The sequence below is a fragment of the Callospermophilus lateralis genome, chromosome 1 (assembly GCF_048772815.1).
Source record: "Callospermophilus lateralis isolate mCalLat2 chromosome 1, mCalLat2.hap1, whole genome shotgun sequence".
NCBI lineage: Eukaryota > Metazoa > Chordata > Mammalia > Rodentia > Sciuridae > Callospermophilus > Callospermophilus lateralis.
In genome coordinates, this window is record NC_135305.1 from 49,032,013 (window position 1) to 49,039,331 (window position 7,319).

A 7,319-nucleotide genomic window follows, 5' to 3' on the forward strand; every position below is an offset into this window, starting at 1 on the left:
AAAGAGAGGTAGACACAAAAAATTATAGAATGTGTGGTTTCATTTCTATGAAATTCTAGAACAGAAATTCTCTAGTGACAGAAAGCAGATGTTTGGTTCCTGTGTGCTGGATGTCAGGAGAGGAAATGGATTGCAGAAAATAAGAAACAGCTTTTCCAATTCTTAATTGTAGTGTTGGGTACACAGTCACATTCCTTTAAAAAAACTTATTGATATGTACATTAAAAATTGATGAATTTTATTGCATACAAAGTAAAACTTAGCAAATTTTATTTTAAAAACAAAAATAATACACAGCTCACTTTATAAAAATAAACATTTCTAGTCTCAGAAATACAATCAATGCACTCTCTGACCTTAGGCAAATCACTTAGGCAACGTCCTTTCTAACATGAAAATGTTAACAAATTCTTATTGAATGCATGTGATCATTGTGAGGACAAATTAAGACAATGGATAATAGATTAGAAAACACTTTAAAAGATGAACCAACCTACTTTTTGGAACAGGACCTCAAGGTCTTCCTGAAAATCTCTCTTTTATACCATATACTATCACAAAGAGGCTGTTCCTATGATAAAGCAGCCCTTGAGAAGTCTCAGACATGAAACCTGTCAAAAAAACCTCACCCCATATTAATGCTATCATTTTGAGATGTGTTTGTGGGAAATTGTAAGTCCAGCAAATGAAAATAAATATCAAAATGGAACAAAATGAGAAGGTGGGTTAGAGAGAGATAAATAATTCTAAATTGTTCAGCTTGTTCTTGTAGACTAACCTGCCTGCTCAAATTGGGGAAGCAGGCATGAAAGTTCCAGGTCTAGAAACATACTTCTGACCTGTGGCCCCTGGCTACATATTAACTCATCTCAGCCCCCTTTATCCACAAAATCAGGAAATCATGATGAGGATTACATAAGGTTAAGCATAAAATAACAGAGTACAATGCCTTGCATAGAGGAAGTGCTTTGTGATAACAATGGAAATAAATCACTGGTTATTTTATTATCTTCAATTATTACAACAGATAATTCCTAATTTAGTTTATGTATAACTTTTACTTTATCATTACTCATAATTTTATCAAATCATATTCCCATTTGACAAGAATTGAGTATTTCAGGATTAAAGATGTGTGTAGTGTAGGGTCAATAGGAGACCTGGAAGTCAGCATTGACTGTGATGAAGGAAAGATCATTCATTCTCCTTCGGCCGCAGCTCGCAGAAGCAAGAAAGAGTGATAGTTCATCTTCTAAATTTTGATGGGATGTCATCCGTGTTTAGGAGGCTGCTCAGACACATTCTAACCCTGAAGCAAATGACTCTATTAAAAATTCATTCTCAGTAGCAATTCTATTTCTCTCTCAGGGATCACTTCTAACTTGATAGTCAGATTTTTTTTTTTTTTTTTTTTTTTTTTTTTTAGTCTGACAGCAATAACACAGTCCATAAAATAGGTTCCTTGTAGGTTATCTGGTCTCTTTCCACCCCATGTGTGTTCTCCCTACACAGTTGATGGCAACTTTTGATTATTCAGGTCCATGTCCTTAAAGTCACTCTTGATACTTCTCTATATTTTTTGCATCCACGAGGAAATCCTGTTGGAAGTTTTCAAAACTTGTCCAGACCTTGACCACTTCTCACAGCCCCTGCTGCTACTCATCCAGTGTGAGCCACTCTCATCTTTTGCCTGAACAACTGCAGCATCTCCTAGTGGTCTCTGCATCTGGCCTTACCTCCCATCTCCTAAGTCTACTCTTCTCCTTACTTCCCAGCTTTCTTGAGGTATAACTGTCAAATATAATTTGTGTGTCTTTAAGATGTACAACTTAGGATTTGATATATGCATACATTGTGAAATAATCACTATAATCAAGCTAATCAATGTATCCATCCCCTCACATACTTAGTTACCCTTTTCTTTTCTTTTTTTCTTTCTTTTTTTTTTTTTTTTGTGGTAAGAACACTTAGGATCTGTCTTCTTAGCAAATTTGAGTATGCAGTACAGCCTCAACTATGGTCACATTGTTGTTCTTAGATTTCCAAAAGTTATTCACTCTGGGACGTGGGATACAGAGGATTGAACCCAGTGGCATTTAGCCACTGAGCTACATCCTTATCCTTTTTATTTTTCATTTTGAGACACTAAGTTGTTGAAGCTGGCTTTGACCTTTTGATCATCCTGCCTCAGCCTCCTGAGTCTCTGGGATTACAAACTTGGGTCACCACACCAGGCCAGAACTTCTTTATCGTCATGACTGAAACTTTGTGCCTTTGACCAACATCACCCTGTTTCCTTCACTCTTCATCCTAGCCCTTGGTAACCTCCATTGTACCCACTGCTCCCAAGAGTTTGACCATTTTGAATATCTTCTGTAAGTGAAATCATGCGTTATTTGTGTTTCTGTGCCTGGCTTATTTCACTTAGCAAGATGTCCTTCATAAAATAGGTTCCTTATAGGTTATCTGGTCTCTTCCCACCCCATGTGATTTCTCCCTACACAGTTGATGGCAACTTTTGATTATTCAGGTCCATGTCCTTAAAGTTTATGTGTGTTGTTAGAAACAGCAAGATTTCCATTTTATCTATTTGTCCATGGATACTTAAATTGCTTCCCTATCTATCTTTCCCATTTTCTTTGAATAAAGCTGCAGTGAATGCAGACATCTCTTTGGGACATTGATCCCACAACAGGCTTTATAACCCTAAAGGCCCTCTGAAGAGTAACACTGGACCAAAGACCTTCTTTGTTGGCTAGTACATTTTTATTTTGAAACCTTTTGTTTTCTTTCATCCTTTTCTTGGTCAAACTCAAATAGGATGTAGTGGTAATGTTTTAGTCTGGTTTGGCTGCTATAACAAAATACCACAAACATAGGTAGCTTTTAAACAACAGAAATTTAGTTCCTATAGTTCTGGGGGTTGGGAAGTCCAAGGTTAAGGTTCTAGCAGATTCAATGTCTGATAAGGAACCTTTTTCATGAGGTAGTTTCTAGCTGTGTCCTCATGTGGTGGAAGGGGCCAGGCAGATCTATTACACTTCCTTTATGAGGGCACTTATTCCAGACATGAGGGTTCTGCTCTCATGACCTGATCATCTGTGTGTGACTATTATCTAGACAACAATGTTGTTAGCTCTATTATCTTCATTGCTTTACTCCTCATGTTTAGACTGACAATTCACTTAGAATTTGTATGGTGAAAGGTAGTGGGGGGGTCAAAATTAATTATTTTTAATCTTAAATGGATGTCCAATTTAACTAGCACCATATTAATCAGACCATTGCTCTTTAGTATCACCTTAACCTTTTAAATAACACTGTTGTGGGGCTAGGGACATAGCTCAGTTGGTAAAGTGCTTGCCTCACATGCACAAAGCCCTGTGTTCAATCTTCAGCACCCTCAAAAAAAAAAAAAAAAGTTTCCCTAAATAACACTGTTGTTCACTATTGTGCTGGAAAGTGCTGCCTTTGTGCATGTTAACACAGCCTCATCCTCTTCTCTAGCCCATAGTGAGTGTTTTAAATAACACTCACCAAATGGAGTAAAAGCTGAGAAAAATGTTCTTTTCCATTACCTATATATATTTTTATTTGTGTAAATATCTATCTGGAATCTATCATAAAAGTTTCTCTAAATTTTTTTCTACTAATGCAGACTTATTTTCTAAGATCTATTTTAATGATCCTCAAACCAAGACCACTGCAAGATTTGATCATCATTTTGGATTTGTGCCATGGTCTTGAGAAAGCAACTTAAATTGGTTTTTGTTTTGCTTTTATTTCTTTTTGAGTAATTGTCAGGAAATGAAAGGGAAATGCTTGAGGTCAAACTTCTTTCCCAAGGTAAAGTATATTTTTGCTGAAAAAATATGGAGTTCTAAAAAAAGAAAAAGAAAACAGATTTATCATTGAAATGTAGTTACCATTATATAACAGGAAGATATTTAAGTTTCTTAGATCATTGAAATAATGTAAACTTTTTTAAAAAAAAGTGTTGACTTTCAAGATCCATGGAAGTCGCGCACTCTGCTTAGATGTATGATGAGAGTTGAAAGGACCCTGAACTTGGAGCTGGGCTCCTGGATTCATCCTCATGCTTTGCCACTGAACAGTTCTGCCACTCTTATTCATTGGATCAGATCAGCAGTTCAGTTTTTACCTGAGGTAAATGTATCAATCTTGGTTCATTGTGCAACTTAGTCTTGGATCACACCTGGGTCACAGATGACCTTCTGATTATTAAATTCATTTTCAGCTTTATTTTCTAATCAAGGAAAGTTCCCTGAAAGCAGGAAAATAAAAGGTTACCTACAATAAACTTCTACCCTCTTTGATTTACTAAAAAACCTCTATGACCATATTAATCTGAAAACTTAGAATAGCTTGTGATTATTATGAACTCTTCTCACTTCATTTCCCCCACTCCCTTTTTTGTTACCAAAAAATTCCTAGTCATAATTGACTTTTGTTGCAATGTAAAGATGATTGCTGACTTTTTTAGAAGTCCTAAGGAAATATGTTAGCTGATTTTTGCCTTGTGACTGAAAGCATGTATGTATTTGCTATCAGCTTAAAGAATTAGATAAATTTGTAATTATAAAACACAGTGAAATCAATTTATAACTTGTACCAGGCACATTTTATTGAAGTGAATGTGCCATCAATTGTAAGATGCACCATCATTTTAAGCACCACTAAGAACAACAACAAAAAGGAATGTCCTTAACAAAGGATGAAACACTATTGAATGTAAGCTCTGTCCCAATTAAAAAAAAAATATTAAAATACATAAAGTTTCCTGGAATCTCTAACATGCAGTAAAGACATTTCTGTATCTGAATGTTTTTCTCCATCATTTCTAAGAATAAAAAGGAATATAGGTATGAGAATGGTAGTCTCCAAATCCAGCTTTGCATTATAACTACCTAGGGATTTCTAGATTCTTCCCTTTGCTGGTTAAATCTGTGTATCATGAGGGGTGAGTCCAAGGAATATGAGTCAAAATAAAGAAACAAATTAAAAGAAAAGCACTCTCCACTTGGTTCTAATGGTCATTTGGAGACTACTAGAATAGAGGAAGCTTGTCTCTGATAATTGGTGTTGTGTCTCTCTTACTGTGTTGCTGCTGTCTCATCTCTAGAAATAGCAAGGAAGGGTGTCGGGGAGGAGCTCTCTGGTGCATTGCTGTTTTTTCTCTTTTATAAGAAGAAAGTGAATTGAGGGGATGTTTTTCACATGTTCCAAAAAATGGGGATGTGAATTTTATTAATGGTGAAATTGATTCTGGGGATAAAAGTATAAAACAAGGGCTGGGGATGTGGCTCAAGTGGTAGCACGCTCGCCTGACATGCGTGCGGCCCGGGTTCGATTCTCAGCACCACATACAAACAAAGATGTTGTGTCCGCCGATAACTAAAAAATAAAATATTAAAAAATTCTCTCTCTCTCTCTCTCTCTCTCTCTCTCTCTCTCTCTCTCTCTCTCTCCCTCTCTCTTTAAAAAAAAAAAAAAGTATAAAACAAGTATTAAACCGAGTTTGGTATTTTAGGAAAAAAACTGATCATAAGAGTATAAGATAGATTTGATAATAGCCAAATAAACCTATTGTTTATTTTTCTTTTTCAAGTAAGATTACTAGCTTATCCAGGAATGATAGAAACAGTCTATTTAGAGAGCAGCAAAGCATTTGACAAGCCTCCTATGATATCCTTGACAACCTGATTATGAAACATGTACCAGATAATACCAAGTGAATTCAAGGTTCAAGGCTGGACAAATAAATAAAGCAAGGTTCTACCCTTGACCCTATCTTATCTATCTTTTGTTAAAATAAATCATTTGATGGGAGACATCCAATACACTTGATTGTTCAATTTGTGTATGGCTAAAGCTGGGAGGCCTCACAAGCTCTAAATTCACTCATCCTAAAACTGGATGTATGATCTTGACATGCTGGAGCATGAAGGCAAACATCAACTACCACCACCAACAACCAAAAAACCCCATCTAACTGAAAAACTGTGTCTTCATATGTATGTTTTGAGATATAATTCAGGTTGGGCATGTAGTTCACTGTAGAATTGAGTGCTTAGTATACACAAGGCCCTTGGGTTCAGTCTTTCTCTCTAAATATATATTTAAATATATTTCAAGTAAGTATGGTACATGTATAGTTAAGATGCCTGGGAAAAGGTCTTGAAAAAGTCTTGGATGTGAAACTTGGAAGTTTATCATGATTATAAGGTATAAAGTAATAGCTGAAAATTGAAAAAAAAAATTGGGGACACTTACCAGTTCTCTTGATAGAATAACTTGCTAATCCTCCAAACTTGGCAATGGAGAGAGAGCCTTCTATGGGAAGGCCTTTTGTAATCCATGTCATTGTGGATTCTTTTATCCAACATTGTATTTACTAGATCCTAATATGGGGTAGGCACTGTTTTACACAGTAGGGACACTGTGAAGAAAAGAGACAAAACTCTGTTTGCGGAAGTGTTAGTGGAGGGGTAAACTATAATAACTAACCAGATGAAACAGAATGTGAAAAGGCAGTGAGAGCTAAGGAAAACAGGAAAATGGATGTGGGACAGGGGAGTCAGGCATTCCTGGGGCAGACATGGGGCAGGTTACAATTGTTAATGGGATTCTTAGTGTGGGTGGGCCTCACTGAGAAGTGGTCTATGAGCAAAGACTTGAGAGTAGTTGCATAAGGACTCGAAAGAAGATTTTATTTAAAAGCAACAGCATGCCTTTCATTAAAACAATGCTTTTTATAAATATTAAGAAAGCATTATAAATTTCCTAGTACCCAGGGTCTTTTTATTTTAATCCTAGATCTATGGCTAAACAGTTTCTACATTTCTGTTCTTCTCATACATATGCTGCTTAAATGTAAAATATATCCTATTACCTTACTGTTTTCCAAATATCATCTTATTAAATTGGTACTAAATGAAGGACAAAGGAAATGTTGATGAAATGATGCTGTATCTTAAATTAGAAAAGATACACTGATTAATCCTTTTCTTTTACCTTTTAAAAATGTAGAATGTAAATTTTATCAATAATAATCACAGCAATAATGAGTATTTATTTAATGTTTACCACCTACTGGTAAGACTCGTGGGCTAAGTGTTACTCTATGTCATTAAGAGGATAAAATCCTTGGAATAATCCTTTATGGTAGCTCTTGTTTCATATGCATTGCAAGTAAGGAAACTCAGATCACAGGAGTTAGTAAATGGCAGGACTAGGATTCTAACCCATGTCAGCTTTATTCAGAAATGTGTTCTTTAACTTTCTACTGTTTCCTAAAA